General features: G+C 53.1%; 1 non-coding gene across 1 annotated transcript; it reads right to left on the bottom strand.

Annotated features, from left to right (window-relative positions):
* Positions 1-8845: 8845 nt before the first annotated feature.
* TRNAN-GUU (transfer RNA asparagine (anticodon GUU)) lies at positions 8846-8928 on the bottom strand. The gene has a single exon. It is a non-coding gene; the product is annotated as a tRNA-Asn (tRNA).
* Between the last annotated feature and the right edge of the window lie 8114 nt (positions 8929-17042).

Raw genomic sequence — 17042 nt, forward strand, 5'->3', positions numbered from 1 at the left:
TGGGGCCCTACCCCTGTGCCCCTTACTCTAGCTCCAGTTGCCATACCCATGGGCCCCTAACCCGAGCTCCAGAGGCTCCATCCCTGGGGCCCCGAACAATAGCTCCAGGTGCCCAACCCGTGGGGCCCATAGCCCTTGTTTCAGGGGCCCTACGAGTGGGCCCCTAATCCTAGCTCCAGAGGCCTTAAGCGTGAGATCTCTAACCCTAGCTCCAGGGGCCCCACCCCTGGGACCCCTAACCTTTGCTCCATGGGCCACATCCCTGGGGCACCTAACCCTAGCTATAAGGACACTGCCCAAGGGGTCCCAAACCATAGCTCCAGAGGCCTTACACGTGGGGCCCCTAACACTAGCTCCAGGTGCACTAACCCTGGGGCCCCTAACGCTAGCTCCAGGGGCCATACCCATGGGGTCCCTAATCCTAAATCCAGGGGTCCCATTCGTGGAGCCCCTAACAGTAACTCCAAGTGCCCCATACCTGGGGCCACTAACCCTAGCTCCAGGGGCCCTACCCATGGGGCCCGTAAACCTAGCTCCAGGGGCCTTACACGTGAAGCCCCTAACCATAGCTCCAGAGGCCCTAACTGTGCGGCCCCTAACCCTAACTCCAGGGGCCTTACCCGTAGGGCCCCTATCCCTAAGTGCAGGGGCCCTTCAACCTGGGGCCCCTATCCTTAGCTGCAGGGGCCCTACCAGTCAGGCCACTAACGCTATCTCCAGAGGCCCTTCACGTGGGACCCCTAACCCAAACTCCAGGGGTCCTACCGCTTAGGGCCCTAACCCTAGCTGCAGGGGTCATACTCATGGTGCCCCTAAACTTAGCTCCAGGTGCCCCATCCCTGGGGCCCCTAACCCTAGCTTTAGGGACCCTGCTCGTAGGGCCCCAAACTATAGCTCCAGGGGCCCTACCCATTGGGATCCTAACCCTAGCTCCAGGGGCCCTACCCTTTCCTGGCTGGACATGTGCGAAGGATAAAACATACATCCTAAATGAAACAGTCTGACTTTTTATTATGGAGAAAAAACAAGTTTTAAAACGTTTATATGTTGGAGGACTTGGCCATACAGTATCTGAGGCTGAACTGCAGGAAAGATTCAGCAAGTTTGGAAATGTTACAGATGCGGAAATTGTTATCAGGAAAGATGACCAGGGGAACACTATGAAGACTTTTGCTTATATCAACATTAGCATTTCTGAAGCAGATCTTAAAAGATGTATGTCTATTTGAAATAAACCTCTCAACCCAGCTATAGGGCTCTACCCCTGGGGCCCCTAACCCTAGCTACCGGGGCCCTACCCATTGGGCTGCTAACCCTAACTCCTTAGACCCTACCTGTGAGGCCCCTAACCCTAGCTCCAGGGGTCCTAACCGTAAGGTCTCTAACAATTGCTCCGGGGGCCCTACCACTGGGGCCCCTAACCCTAGCTCCAGGGACTCCTTCCCTGGGGCCCCTAACTCTAGCTCCAGGGGCCCAACCCGTGGGGCCCCTAACCCTCGCTTCAGGGGCCCTACCAGTGGGACCCCTAACCCTAACTGCAGGGCCCCTACCTGTGGTCCCCTAACCCTAGTTCCAGAGGCCTTACCCGTGAGACCCCTAACCCTAGCTCCAGGGGCCCTACCACTGAGGCTCATATCCCCAGCTCCAGAGGATCTACTCCTAGGGCTTCTAACCCTAGCTCCAGGGATCCTACCCATGGGACCCCTAATGGAAACTCCAGGGGCTCTAACCCTTGGGGCCCTAACCCTACCTCCAGGGGCCCCATCCCTGGTTTCCCTAACCCAGCTCTAGGGGCCCTTCTCGTGGGGCTTCTACAGCTAGCTCCAGGGGCCCTACCCGTGCTTCCCCTAACCCTAGCTCCAAGGGCTCTACCCGTGGGACCTTACCCTAGCTCCAGGGGCCGTCCTCGTGGTGCCCCTAACACTAGGTCCAGAGGCCCCACCCCTGGGAACCCTAACCCTAGCTCCAGGGGCCCTACATGTGGGAATCATAATCCTAGTTCCAATGGCCATGCCTATGGGACCCCTAACCTTAGCTTCTGGAGCCCTACCCCTTGGGTCCGTTACCAAAGATCCAGGGGCCCTACCCCTTGCGCCACTACCCCTATCTACAGGGGCCCTCTCCGTGGGGCCCCTAACCCAAGCTCCAGGGACCCCACCCCTGCATCCCCTAACCCTAGCTCCAGGGGCCCCATACCTGGGGCTCCTAACCCTAATTCCAAGGGCCCTACCCGTGGGCCCCCTAACGCTTGCTCCAGGCACCCTGCCCGTAAGGCCCTTACCTTAGCTAAAGAGGCCCTACCCATGGGGTCCTTAGCCCTAGCTCCATAGACCCCACCCCCCTGGAAACCCAAACACTAGCTCCAGGGGCCCCACCCACGCGAACACTAACCCTAGCTCAAGGGCCAAGTCCCTGGGGCCCCAAATCCTATCTACAAGGGCCTTAGCCATGCGCCCGCTAACTCTAGCTACAAGGGCTCTACGCATGGAACCACTAACCCAATTTCCAGGGGCCCTACCCATGAGGTCCCTGTCCCTAGCTCCAGTGTCCCAACCCGTGGGACCCCTAACACTAGGTCAATGGGCTCTACCCCTGGGGCCCCTAACCGTAGCTCCAGGCACACCAGCACTAGGACCCCTTGTCATAAACAGATAGCTAAGGGTTAATGTCTCTTTCACCTGAAGCACCTGACCAGAGGACCAATCAGGAAACCGGATTTTTTCAACTCTGGGTGGAGGGAAGTTGTGTCTGAGTCTTTTGTCTGCCTGCCTGCTTTCTCTGAGCTTTGGAGAAGTAGTTCTGTTTTCTAATCTTCTGTTTCTAAGTGTAAGGACAAAGAGATCAGATAGTAAGTTATATGGTTTCTTTTCTTTGGTATTTGCATGAATATAAGTGCTGGAGTGCTTTGATTTGTATTCTTTTTGAATAAGGCTGTTTATTCAATATTCTTTTAAGCAATTGACCCTGTATTGTATCATCTTAATACAGAGAGACCATTTGTATTTTTCTTTCTTTTTACTTAAAGCTTTCTTTTAAGACCTGTTGGAGTTTTTCTTTACTTCAGGGAAATTGAGTCTGTACTCACCAGGGAATTGGTGGCAGGAAGAAATCAAGGGGAGATCTGTGTGTTGGATTGCTAGCCTGATTTTGCATTCCCTCTGGGGGAATAGGAAAGTACTTTTTGTTTCCAGGACTGGAAACAGAGAGGGGGAGTTACTCTCTGTAGTTTCACAGAGCTTGTGTCTGTGTATCTCTCCAGGAGCACCTGGAGGGGGGAAGGGAAAAAGGATTATTTCCCTTTGTTGTGAGACTCAAGGGATTTGGGTCTTGGGGTCCCCAGGGAAGGTTTTTCAGGGGGACCAGAGTGCCCCAAAACACTCTAATTTTTTGGGTGGTGGCAGCAAGTACCAGGTCCAAGCTTGTAACTAAGCTTGGAGGTTTTCATGCTAACCCCCATATTTTGGACGCTAAGGTCCAAATCTGGGACTAAGGTTATGATACCCCTATCCCTAGGTCCAGGGCCCACCCCTAGGACCCCTAACCCTAGCACCATGAGCCCCAGCCCTGGGGCCCCTAACCCAAACTCTAGGGTCCCTTCCTGTGGGGCCCCTAACCCTAGCTCCAGAGGCCCTACCCATGCGACCACTAACCCTAGCTATAGGGGCCTTACCCCTGTGTCCCCTAACCCTAGCTCCAGATGCCATATGCGTGGGCCCCTAACCCTAGCTCCAGGGGCCTGACCCCCAGTACCCCTAACCCTAGCTCCAAGGGCTCCATCCCTATGGCTTCTAACCGTAGCTCCAGGGGCCCAACCCATGGGGATCTAACCCTAGCTACAGAGTCCTTACCCGTGGGAACCCCAAACCTAGCTCCAGGGGCCCTACCATTGGGGCCCCTAACCCTAGCTGCAGGGGCTATACCCGTCGGGCCCCTAAACCTATCTCCAGGCGCCCCACCCCCGGGACCCTTTACCCTAGCTTCAGGGGCCCCATCCCTGGGGCCCTTAACCCTAGTTCCAGGGGCCCTACCCATGGATCTCCTATCCCTAGCTTCAGGGACCCCACCCGTTGGGCCCCTAACCCTAGCTCCAAAGGCCCTACTTTTGTGACCCCTATCCCTAGCTCCAGGGGGCATACCCCTTGGGCCCCCAGTCCTAGCTCCAGGAACCGTACTCGTGGAGCCCCTATCCCTAGTGTTAGGCCTGAATAAAGATCTTGCAGACAAAACCAGGTATGCCAACCTGACCAAAGTCAGGCTAACAGAGGTTTTTGGGTAATTCCTGAGTGGAAAACACTGAGAAGCAGCAGCATGTCTCACAAGCGCTGGGAAAAAGTGAGATAAGCGAGAAGCTGCATTCCTGGCATAGTACCAGATGTGCTGTGTTAGGGCAGCTCCTTCGAAGAACTGATAAGAGCCCTAGTTTCCCAGCCTCCTTGTTTTCACTCCCTGGTTTTGTTCGTTGTTTGTTTTTAACTCCCCTACATTTCTAACTTTAGGTATGTATGTATACTAAAGGTGTCTAGTTTCTAGTTGTTAAAAGAAGGGAGTGGGTTGCTCCAGTGAATAATTTATGACGCCACAGAACTGTCTATATAGGCTTATACTAAGATTTAAAGAGCGGTCTGGTTCTCTTGGGAGACGAGCTGCTCTATATTGATGCGTGCACTTGTCAATAAAGAGCTTTTGATCGGACCTTGCTGGTGTTGCCTGTCTCTCTCGCGGTCAGACAACTAACTTTGCCATCTGGGGGTTAGAGTCCCTGACACTAGCTCCAGGGGCTCTATCCCTGGGGCCCCTGACCCTATCTCCAGGGGCCCTACCCGTGGGGACCCTAATCCTATCTCTATGAGACCTCCCCATGGGGCCCCTAGCCTTAGCTCCATGGGCCCTACCCGTGGGGACCTTAACCCTAGCTCCAGGAGCCCCATCCTTGGGGCCCCTAAATCTAGCTCCTGGGCTCCTGCCCATGGGGCACCTAACCCTAGCTCCAGAGGCCCTTCCCTTAGGATCCCTAACCCAAGCTCCAGGGGCCCTATCCTTGGGCCCCTAACCCTAGCTCCTGAGGTCCTACCTGTGGGAGCTCTAACCTTAGCTCCTGGCTTCGTGCCCATTTGACCCATAATCCTAGCTCCAGGGGACCTACCCGTGGGACCCCTAATCTTAGCTCCAGGAGCCTTACCCCTGGGGTGCCTAACCCTACCTTCAGGGGCCCTACCCGTGGGGCCTCTAACCCTAGTTCCAGGGGCCCCACTCCTGGAATCCCTATCCCTAGCTCCATGGGCCCCATCTCTGGGGCTCCAAACCTTAGCTGCATGGGCCCTACCCCTGGGTCCCCTAACTCTAGCTTCAGGGGCCCTACCAGTGGGACCCCTAACCCTAGTTCCATGGGTCCCACCCCTTGGACCCCTAACCCTTGCTCCAGAGGCCCCATTGCTGGGGATCCAAACCCTTGCTCAAGGTGCCCTGCCCATGGGGCCGCTAACCCTAGCTCCAGGGGCCCCACCCCTAGACACCCGAACACTAGCTCCAGGCACCCCACCCCTGGGACCCCCAACCCTTGCTCCTGTGGCCCCGTCCCTGGGGCTCCTAGCCCTAGCTCCAGGGTCCCTACATGTGGGAACCCTAACCCTAGCTCCAACGGCCCTTCCCGTGGGGCCCCTAACCCTAGCTCCAAGGTCCCTTCTCGTGGGACCCTTAGCCCTATCTACAGGCCCTGTACCCCTGGGTCCCCTAACCCTAGCTTCAGAGGCCCTACCCATGGGGCTTTTTATCCTAGGTCAATCGGACCTATGCATGGGTCCCCCAACCCTAGCTCAAGGGGCCCTATCTCTGGGGCCCCTAAACCTAGCTCCAGGGGCCCTGCCCGTTGGACCCCTTTGCCTAGTTCCAGGGTCCCTTGAAACACTTGGGAAAATGTGTTTGACTGTTCAGGCATTGGGAGCTCAGCTAAGAATGCAAATGCTTTTCAAAGACTGCGGGGACTGTGGGATCGCTGGAGTCCTCAGTCTCCCCTCCCTCCCTCCATGAACATCCATTTGATTCTTTGGCTTTCCGTTACGCTTGTCACGCAGCACTGTGCTGAGTCCCGGCGGTGGACTCTGTCTATCATAGCCTGGAGATTTTTTCAAATGCTTTGTCATTTCGTCTTCTGTAACGGAGCTCTGATAGAACAGATTTGTCTCTCCACACAGCGATCAGATCCAGTACCTCCCAGATGGTCCACGCTGGAGCTCGTTTTGGGTTTGGGACTGCATCGCCACCTGTGCTGATCAGAGCTCCATGCTGGGCAAACAGGAAATGAAATTCAAAATTTGCGGGGCTTTTCCTGTTTACCTGGCCAGTGCATCCGAGTTCAGATTGCTTTCCAGAGCGGTCACAAGGGTGCACTGTGGGATACCGCCCGGAGGCCAATACTATTGAATTGCGGCCACACTAACCCTAATCCAACATGGCAATACCGATTTCCGCGCTACTCCCCTCGTTGGGGAGGAGTACAGATATCGGTATTAAGAACCCTTTATATCGATATAAAGGGCTTCATTGTGCGGACGGGTGCAGGGTTAATTCGTTTTAATGCTGCTAAATTCGGTTTAAATGTGTAGTGTAGACGAGGCCTAAGAAATTGGCTCTTTGACCTACAAACAACGACAAAGTAAAACCTGCAAGAGCAGCCTTTCAGTTCAGAGGCCTGATAATAAGATGTTACTAATAACTGATGAAAGAGTTACAAACCACTCAAAACCATACTCAGAACAAACCAAATGGGAACACAGACAACACCATTTTTCTTCGTTGCTCTTCAACCACGATATTCTCCCCATAGGGAGGTCCATCGCTCCTGGGGGTTCAGTGCCACAGTAACAGGGTGATGTGTGCAAGGGATGGAGGAAGCTGCTATTCCATCTCCCTAGTCCAAAAATCAGTTTAATAGCTAGTCCTGAGATAGAGGAAGTATCAGTTATTAAAGTCATAAGAACTAATTTAACATTGTGATTCCAGCCAATGTTAAAATGATCTAACATTCAGGTTAATAGAAACATTTCTAGTCTTCTGCATAGAACGCTCAAATGATGCAAAAATAGCAAGTGAATCATCCTCGCTGTTGACTATTTGTGCCTTAGTTGTAATAGGAATTTGTCTCTTTTCACCTTCCAATCATTGGGTCTTGTTAGGCCTTTCTCTGCTAGATTCAAGAGCCCTTTAATAACCAATCTTTTCTCTCCATTAAGGCACTTCAACACTTCAGCGAAGTCACCTTTCAATCTTCTTTTCATAAGCTAAACAGGTTGAGCTCTTTCAATAGCTCACTAGAAGGTATTTTTCTCCAGCCCTCAGAACATTTGGTAGCTCTTTGCTGCCCTAGCTCCAATTTCACAACATCTTTTTCAAATGAGGACACCAAAACTGAAAGCTATTCCAATATCAGTCTCACTGATGCCATGTCACCTCCTGTGACGTTATTGACATAATCTGTAACTGTATAGATCACCGTTGCCACCACTGTTCTATATTTGCAGTCAATATTGTAGAAAGGTTGTTTTGTAAGGGGTCTATGGAGACGTTCTGATTGGCTAATTATAATGATGGTATCTCTAGATGTGTATCATTTATGTAGTTGATGTTATGAATATTGGCTCTATGCTGCCCATATTTCAAACTTGTGCCATAATGGGGGACAAAACAGCTACCTTGTTAGAAGTGGCTTTGCCAATAGATGGAACCTGGGATTTAAACTCCCAATGATCGCACTGTGTTTGGGATCCATTTGAATTCCTCTCCCAGGTCTTTGACACTTTCTTCTCCACTCATAGCGACTCTGATAGAGGATTAAAGAAGTCAAAGCATCATCTCCAAGCACAGACAACGGAGAATGCTTCATCACATGACACTTTGAGAAGTGGATGGATAGAACGTGATGAAGATAAACTCTGCCTGGCTCAGACAAAAGATAACAGTTGTGCAGTGATGAGGAAGGAGGGAACCTCTGAGTCACCCGTCCACGGTCGTGTCTTCACAGTGCTCCCAAGCTGGAGAGTGAAGAACCCCCTCGGTCCCATCGTGAGACTGAGGAACAGGAGGCCTGTCCCCCCCATTCCTGCCGTCCTGCATTCCTGGTGTCCAGCATCCCAGAGGGCCTCCGTGCCAGCAACGAAACCCAACCGTCGTCTGGACTCCCCAGTGCTCCTCCTCAACGGTTCTAAATCAGCGGGAGAGTGGAAGGTCCTGGGCGTCACGCCGGCACCTGGGATCCACTGCACCTGAACAGTGGGGAAAGGTTTCTGTGTTGGGGCATTGTTTAGTGTTTTCTAGTTTCCAAGGGAGGGTTTATGGGCCTGAGCGTTAAGCTCCCAAACCCAGTCACTGTTTCATTGTATTCATTAAGTTTGCATTTTCCCCTGTTCCCCCAGCTTTCTGTACCTTTACCCTGACTACACTTACCTTTGTTTGTGCCAAACCACCTTGTCTCCTCTTTATTTTATTTACACCTCAGAAGGAGGGAGGCAAAATCCACTGGTGATAGAGACAGGAGGGAGTCGAGTTTGTATCTCCTGAGAAAAGAGGCTTTTTCCTTTCCTATTTCTCCCCTACCATTTCTAATATTTTCCTTTGAAGCGTTGCCTTATTCAGCTTGAGGAAACATTAGCTTTTAAGATAAAAACTACGAAATACAGAACTAGAGACATTTTTTAGAAATCTGGGATTTAGACATTTTATTTAAAGCCGGGGCGGGGGTGTTGGAGTTTCTGAGAAGGTTTTTGTTTGCAAGAAGCAACATTGTTGTGTCTGTTATTGTACCAAGTGGGGAGATGGTTGTCTATAAAGGAAGAGTCAAGACTAAATGCATTGAGTGAAGATGGGATTCGAACCCATGCATGCAGAGCACAATGGATTAACAGTCCATCACCTTAACCACTGGGCCACCTCATCTGAGCATAAGCAAGGACTGAATGAGCTCCCCTCTCACATCTAGTGAGGAGCTGGGGTAAGACTTCAGGAACAGACCGTGTTTGCATAGACACACCTACTCTGCCTAGCTATGCAGCATGATGGGGCCGCTTCCACAAAATGACCAGTTTGGGATGGTCTTGGGTTACAAATCACTTTAGGATTGAGTGGAATAAAATATTATTCTCCTTCCTGTATGAGTGAAGGGCAGCAGAACAGACCTAGTCCATCCTGATGGAGGGGTAGATGGGTGAGGAATAGCTTTTATTGGACTGCAGAGAAGGATTGAGGACATCACGCTAAAACAGTGGTCCCCAAATATTTCACATTGTGCCCTCTTAGCCATGGCTGTGGCCCCTCGGAAGCCACGGTCGAGAAGTAGGGCTGGGAGTGGGGCTGTTGCTTGCTGGGGAGAGGGATGCGGACAGGGGCAAGGGGGTCATCGCTGGGCTGGGAGCCAGAGGCCCAGACTGAGGGTGGGGTTGGGGAAGAGCTGGGACAGAGTGGGGCTGAGTGGTGCTTCCTCCCTGCCCTCCATGGGGGCTGACTCAGGCCCTGAGGTGCCCCCATGAATGTTCCTTTGTGTCTCCCTAGGAGTCATACCCCACATTATGGGGACCACTGAACCCTACTCGCTAAGCAGGGGCTAGTGATGCCAAAGCCCAGGGAAAGGGAGAACAAGTGTGGGGGCCCCAGCACCAGAACCATGCACCCCCTTCTGTCTGTGGCTCTGCCCCATTCCACCCATAGCCCCATCCACTATCACCTCTGTTCCACCCCTTCCCCCACCAGCCCCACCCTGTCACTCCTTTACCCCTGCCCCGCTGCAGCCCTGAGACCAGAGAAGCTCCGTACCCCTGCTGCAGCCCCTGGGCCGTAGCAGGGAGTGGGAGCTCCTCCAGCCCTGGGGCTGACATAGGGGAGACTTTTGCAGGGTGGCCTAATTTGGCCGGGGTCCCAGTCATGGGCCCCACTGTCCCCTTGGTGATGCAAGGTTTGGGGAGACTGAGCCCCCCCGACCTCCATTACGTGCCGCCTAGGCTACCGCTACTCAGTGTGGGGCCAGTCTCCCTGTGTTTTCTGCTGCTTGTGCTGGGGAGCCTGGCCGGCACTAGGGGTGGGGCCCCCAGCAGCCACCCAAGGCTCCAGGGGGTCAAAGGGCACCGTGTGGCAGTGCAAAGGTGCTCACTGCTCTCCCCTGCCCCAATGCTCCTCCATGGGCCCATAGAGGGTTGGGGGGAGTGAGGAGCAACACTATGTGCTCCATGCGTCCTGGTCACTTTCCCCACCTGGGCTGTGCTGTGAGGGGAGCATCAGAAGCTGCTGCTCTCTGTCCTCCCCTTATGCAGCCCAGCTGAGGAAAGTGACCTGGATGCAGGGAGCTCGGATGACGTCACTTCTCATCTCCCCACCCCCACAGCCCCTAGGGGTACCCGGAGGAGCATCATCCTAGGGAGGAGCAATGCTAGCTGCTCCATGCACACAGATCACTGTCCGCACGTGGGTGCAGGAGGAGGCGCAGGGGTTGGGGACAAAAGAGCGGGGGAAGGGGTTGGGGTGAAGGGGGTGCAGGAGAGCGGCAGTTTCTGGTGGCACAGGAGGGGGTTCAGGGGTTAGGGGTGAAGCTGGTGCAGGAGAGGGTCAGTGGCTGGTGGCACAGGAGGGGGTGGAGGGATTAGGGTGAAGGGGTGCAGAAGAGGGGCGGGGTTGGGGCGCAGTGGTTAGGGGTGAAGGAGGTGCAGGAGAGGGTCAGTGGCTGGTGGCACAGTAGGGGCTGCAGGGGTTAGGGGTGAAGGGGGTTCAGGCGAGGGGCAGTGGCTGGTGGCACAGGAGGGGGTGCAGGGGTTAGGGGTGAAGGGGGTGCAGGAGAGGGGCAGGGGTTGAGGCGCAGGGGTTAGGGGTGAAGGGGTGCAGGAGAGGGTCAGTGGCTGGTGGCACAGGAGGGGGTGTAGGATTAGGGTGAAGGGGGTGCAGGAGAGGGGCAGTGGCTGGTGGCACAGGAGGGGGTGGAGGGGATAGAGGTGAAGGGGGTGCAGGAGATGGCAGTGGCTGGTGGCACAGGAGGGGGTGCAGGGGTTAGGGATGAAGGGGGTGCAGGAGAGGGGCAGGGGTTGAGGCGCAGGGGTTAGGGGTGAAGGGGTGCAGGAGAGGGTCAGTGGCTGGTGGCACAGGAGGGGGTGTAGGATTAGGGTGAAGGGGGTGCAGGAGAGGGGCAGTGGCTGGTGGCACAGGAGGGGGTGCAGGGGTTAGGGGTGAAGGAGGTGCAGGAGAGGGGCAGTGGCTGGTGGCACAGGAGGGGGTGTAGGATTAGGGTGAAGGGGGTGCAGGAGAGGGGCAGTGGCTGGTGGCACAGGAGGGGGTGCAGGGGTTAGGGGCGAAGGGAATTCAGGAGGGGGCAGTGGCTGGTGGCACAGGAAGGGGTGCAGGGGTTAGGGGTCAAGGGGGTTCAGGAGGGGGCAGTGGTTGGTGGCAGAAGAGGGGAGTATGGGAATTAAGGGCAAAGGGGACACAGTGTAGGGGTTAGGGCACAGGAGGGGGCAGGAGTTGGGGTGAAGGAGGCACAAGGGTTGGGAGTGCCGGAGCTAGGGGGTAAAGGGAGAGGGGGATCGTCTAGGGGCGATGGGGCAATGCCAAAGTCTAAGTTTTACCCAGGGTACCATTTCCCCTAACGCTGATCCTTGGTAACATTTCTTGCTGGGAGGGGGAGGGGAGACAGATGAGGCGTTTTCTCTCTGTTTCTTTCCTCTCCATTTTTTGCTCCTTCCTTCAATTCCAGAATCCTCCCTTGTGTTTCAGACTGTGCAGTGACGTCCTCCCAACCCCAGGCCTCTGGAGCCTTTGGAGCAGAAAGATCCCAGGAGCTGAGGGTGAATCCAGGAGTGAGTAGCTGGCAGGAAGGAGTCCTAGCAGTTCTTCTGGGAGCACATCTGAGGAATGACTCCCCCTTCCCTAGATTCTCCCCATGGGAACAGGGACGTTTGTGTGATAAATTCCTGTAACTCTTCTGCCCCTCTGAGTTGGCAGAAACAAGGGCTGGGTTCGCTATCTAGGGGTTCTGCTTCAATAAAACAATACAAAACTGGCTCGAGCCCCCACCCAGTGACCTGGGACAATTACACATCACCCCCCTGGGTGCCTCTAGGAGGCAATACTTCCCCTCTTGCAAGCAGGGAGTCTGAGCCGCTCCACTCCACCAGCCATTCCACAAAGCACTCCAGTGGTCCCTGCAAACTGCTCTGCTGGGGCAGCAAAGAGCCACCAAATGTTCTGAGGGCTGGAGAAAAATGCCTTCTAGTGAGTAGTGAAAGAGCTCAACCTGTTTAGCTTATCAAAAGAAGGTTGAAAGGTGACTTCGCTGAAGTGTTGAAGTGCCTTCACGGAGAGAAAAGACTGGGTATTAAAGGGCTCTTTAATCGAGCAGAGAAAGGCATAACAAGACCCAATGGCCGAAAAGTGAAAAGAGAAATTCATATTACAAATAGGGCGCAAAAATTCAGCAATGAGGATGATTCACAACAGGAACAAGCTACCAAGGAAAGTGGTGGATTCGCCATCTCCTGATGTCATTTAATGAAGACTAGATGCCTTTCTGGAATGTTTTTGCACCCAAAGTAGCTCTTGTGTCATACAGGAGGCCTGTGATATGCAGGGGATCAGATTAGATGCTCTAATGGTCTCTTCCGGCCATAAAGTTGACTAATTTCTGAAAAACAGAGTGTAGCATTGGGAGCAGCGTCTGATGTTTTCCTGTCTAGCTGGCTTGCTTCCTAGAATGAACGCTCCTTGAGTGGGGTGATCCACAGTGAGTAGCTCAAACCTCCAAAGGTCCAGGCCAGGGGCTGGACATTGGCACAGCAAGGGAGGGGTGTGACAGTGACATCACAAACGCCTTTTACAGGACCTCAGACTATTGGTCCAAGGTGGTAGGGGAGGTGGTGACCTCAAAGAGAGATGCTGACATCAGCCAGGCAGGACAGGGGTGAGGGGCCAGGGAAACCTCAGAGACCCTTGGGGCTTTGCTTCAGCAAGTCTCCTTCTCCAGGTCTCTCTTTGAGGACTGAGAGAGTATTTGGGTTCACAGACGTGAGCGCCAGGAGGAACCTCTTTTGAGTTTTCTCCTTCCCTTGTAGTGATTTTACTAGAAAACAGCTGTCCCTGTTTAGAAGGTAAAAGCTTCCTCGAAGGAAGGGGTATCATGGGGTTGTCACAGTTCAGATGCCAATGCCCCACCGCCCCCACTGTAAGGAAGCTCCTGCCACCTGCTCTGTGTTTGCAGGGCAGGCAAGAGCAGCATCCACGGCAGAGATTTGCTCCTGGCTGCCGGAGCGGAGCAGAGCAGCAGGCTTAGCCGTCAGAACTTCCTGGAGCTATGAAAGGGGAGGGTCCCATGGCTCTGTAGCAGAATGCAGGGCAGGTGAGTTCACGGCAGGCATTATGGGATACTGGAGGAGGCCAGTTATGGTTATATAATGAACGGCAGCATCTACACTGGCACTCTGTCCCTTTAAGTTTGCTGCAAAATGCTATAGGCCTCTCGTCGAAGTGGTTTTATTTTGTCACCAAAACAGGGCAGTTTTGTCACCAGATGTGGCATTGCAGTGTGTACACCAGCCACGAGCTGCCGACCGAAGGTGGTCAGACACTGTGTTTTAACCAGATGCAAGCACCATGGCTTAGCTGGCTAAAGCCCTTGTCTTGTAAGCAGGACATCCTGGGTTCAAGTCCCTAGGAGAGTGGCTTTTGGGGTACATGGTATTGGCTACGGTCAGAAGACAAGATTCAGAGCTAGATGGGCCTTCGGCCTAGCCCAGTGTGGTTTTTCTTATGGTTTAAATTATGCTCAGAGCCACTGATAATAGAGTTATTGAAAGTTTGGGAGATAAGAGCTGATAGGACAGTGGTCCAGTCCCCTCGCAGCTGACCCCCTCCCTCTGAGACAGGGGCAGGTCTGAGCTCTCGCACCAAATGCTCATTGTGGCTGCCAGAATCTGTGGGCAGCTCATTTAATTTGCACTGAGGGTTGAGTCCTGCTTTGTGCCCAGTGTCTGAGAATGAAAATCCTAAACCGCCCTTTGAAATAACAAAAGCAGCAGGACGTGTTATTGTCCCTGCCCCAAAGCAGACAGACCAATGGAGAAATGCCACTGAGTCCACGGTAATACTCCACTGCCATTTTACCTTTTTTGCTTGCTAAACTCCCTCCCAACCTTGTGGAGTCCCAGAACCCGGTATTGAGCCTGAGCTGAGATGTCTACACTGCAAATTTACCAGCCCACGGCCCAAGCCTCAGGAGCCGGAGCTGGCATGGGGCAGCCCTGGATGTTTCATTGCAGTGTGGACATAGCCTAGCATTATGTCTACACTGCCATTAGCACACCCAAGTCACTATTCTCAAACCCTGGGTCAGCTGATTCAGGCTTGTGGGGATTGTGCGACAGGGTAATAAAATTACAGTGTAGACACTTGGGCTTGAGCCCAGCCTCTGAGGCTCCACAAGGGGTGAGGGTCTCCGAGCCTGGGCTCCAGTCTGAGCCCAAATGTCTACACTGCAGTTTTTAGCCTCACAACCTGAGCCCCAGGAGCCCAAATCAGATCATCCAGGCCAGCCAGGCCACAGGGATTTTATCTCAGTATAGCTGCACTCTCAGGGTACGTCTACATTGCAATGCAAGCCCAGGGTTAGCAGAAGTCATGTCAGCAGCCCCAACACATAAACCTAAACTATGAGGAAAAGACCCACCCACAAATAAGCTGGGCAGTGTCCTTCTCCCTAAGGTTCGTAAGTCCAGCAACCAAAAGTCATTTAACATGAGCCATCTTCTCTCTGCTCCCCACTCACAGCTGTTGTCCTTAGTCAGTGCAAGCCCAGAGGTGCCTCTGTAGAGTTCATCTGCCATCCTGGGTGGAAAAGGGGGAAAATAAGAAGACACCGTTCTCACTATGTTGTCTAGGGACTCACTCACCCCTCCACAGCCACCCTGTCATAAAGTTGGTCTAACACATAAATTTTAGCATGAGGACTCAGGCCCCAGCCCACTTGGCTTTGGAACCAATGTCCCCTGCCTAGCAAGTGCTATTGAATTGAGGGTGAGTCCCTCCATCTGTGTCTGCCAAGCACAGTTCTGCTGCCCTCGATTCACACAAGAAGGACAACAACCCTTTATTTCTCCTGTCCCAATAACAAGGAGACTGGGAATCCAACACCAGCCAAAAGTGATCATTTTGGCAAGCAACCCAACATATTCCCAACCTACTGTAAAATCCACATGAAGACTCATACACGAAACCTTGCAAGAAAATCTTCCTGAGGGAGTCTGAAGCACCTGCTGCTGGGGGGAAGGAAGGAGCTGTGGGTTGAGATTGAGGGGCACTGGGAATAGGAGGGGGTTGTGGGTTGGGACAGAGGAGAAGGGTGAAGAGGAGCAGGCTCTGGTTGGGAGTGAGGAGCAGTGAGCATAGGAGGGACTGAGGGTTGGGACTGAGGGGCACTGGGCAAAGAGTTGACATGGGTTTAGGCTGAAGAGTATCCTCATTTGAAGATCCAGCAGAACGGGGAAGGCAGCAGGTGATTCTAATTCCATAGGGATATTTTGTGTGTGTGCGTGCAGGGGAGGAACATGCTATATGCCCAGAGGCCTTTATTCCTCCAGCCTGCAAGGACAGAGGGGCTGTCAGGAAGTTGCCCCTTCAATCCCCCACACACAAAGGCCCTTCTTAGAAAAGGCAAAATCCTGAAGAGAAAAAACATCAAAGAAGACTCCAGAAAGACAGATTTTTAAGATATAATGAGTAGTTTATTACCTGACCAGGGACTTGAACCCTCAGATTAAAAGTCTGATACTTTACCAACTGAGCTAGTCAGACTCACAAACAAATACAGCAAGTTGGTGCAGAGGAGAAACTAGTCAAGGAAACGAAAGCAGGAAACAAAAGGGGAAACCTGCTGCTCTCTCTGGCCTGGTCAACACTACTAGTTTATGTCACATTAACCCTGCATCCGTCCACACAAAGAAGCCCTTTATATTGATATAAAGGGCTCTTAATACCGGTATCTGTACTCCTCCTTGATGACGAGTAGTGCTGAAATCAGTATTGCCATGTCAGATTAGGGTTAGTGTGGCTGTAATTTGACAGTGTTGGTCTCGGGGCGCTATCCCACAGTGCACCATTGTGACTGCTCTGGACAGCAATCTGAACTCGGATGCACTGGCCAGGTAGACAAGAAAAGCCCCGTGAACTTTTGAATTTCATTTCCTGTTTGCCCAGCGTGGAGCGCTGATCAGCACAGGTGACTATGCAGTCCCAGAATCAAAAAAGAGCTCCAGCATGGACTGTTCGGGAGATACTGAAGCTGATCTCTGTATGGGGAGATGAATCTGTTTTATCAGAACTCCGTTCCAAAAGACGAAATACCAAAACATTTGAAAAAATCTCCAAGGCTATGATGGACAGAGGCCACAATAGGGATTCAATGCAGTGCTGAAACTTAAGGAACTGAGACAAGCGTACCAGAAAGTCAAAGAATGAAATGGACGCTCATGGAGGGAGGGGCGACTGAGGATTGTAGCTATCCCACAGTTCCCGCACTCCTCAAAAACCATTTGAATTCTTGGCTGAGTTCCCAAAGCCTGAAGGGTCAAAAACATTGTCGCGGGTTGTTCAGAGTATATGTCGTTCCCCCACCTCCTGCCCCCATGAAAGCAAAGGGAAAAAAATCCTCTCTCACCTTTTTTCAGTGTCACTGTATGTCTACTGGATGCTGCTGGCAGATGTGGTGCTGGAGCACTACACAGCAGCATCCCCTTCCCTTCCCTTGTGGACGGCAGACGGTACAGTAGGACAGGTATCCATCATCGTCGTCCCGTGAGTGCTCCTGACTGGCCTCGGTGAGGTCGGCCTGGGGTGCCTGGACAAAGATGGGAATGACTCCCAGGTTCATTCATAGCAGCTGGAGGCTGCGCTCCCCTCCCCCCTTTGATCCCTGCTTGCAGAAGCAATAAAGTCAGTGTTGTTTTAAATTCCTGCATTCTTTATTACTTCATCACACAAATGGGAGGATAACTGCCATGGTAGCCCAGGAGGGGTAGGGGAGGAGG

The sequence above is a fragment of the Gopherus flavomarginatus genome, unplaced genomic scaffold, assembly GCF_025201925.1.
Source record: "Gopherus flavomarginatus isolate rGopFla2 unplaced genomic scaffold, rGopFla2.mat.asm mat_scaffold_157_arrow_ctg1, whole genome shotgun sequence".
Lineage (NCBI taxonomy): Eukaryota > Metazoa > Chordata > Testudines > Testudinidae > Gopherus > Gopherus flavomarginatus.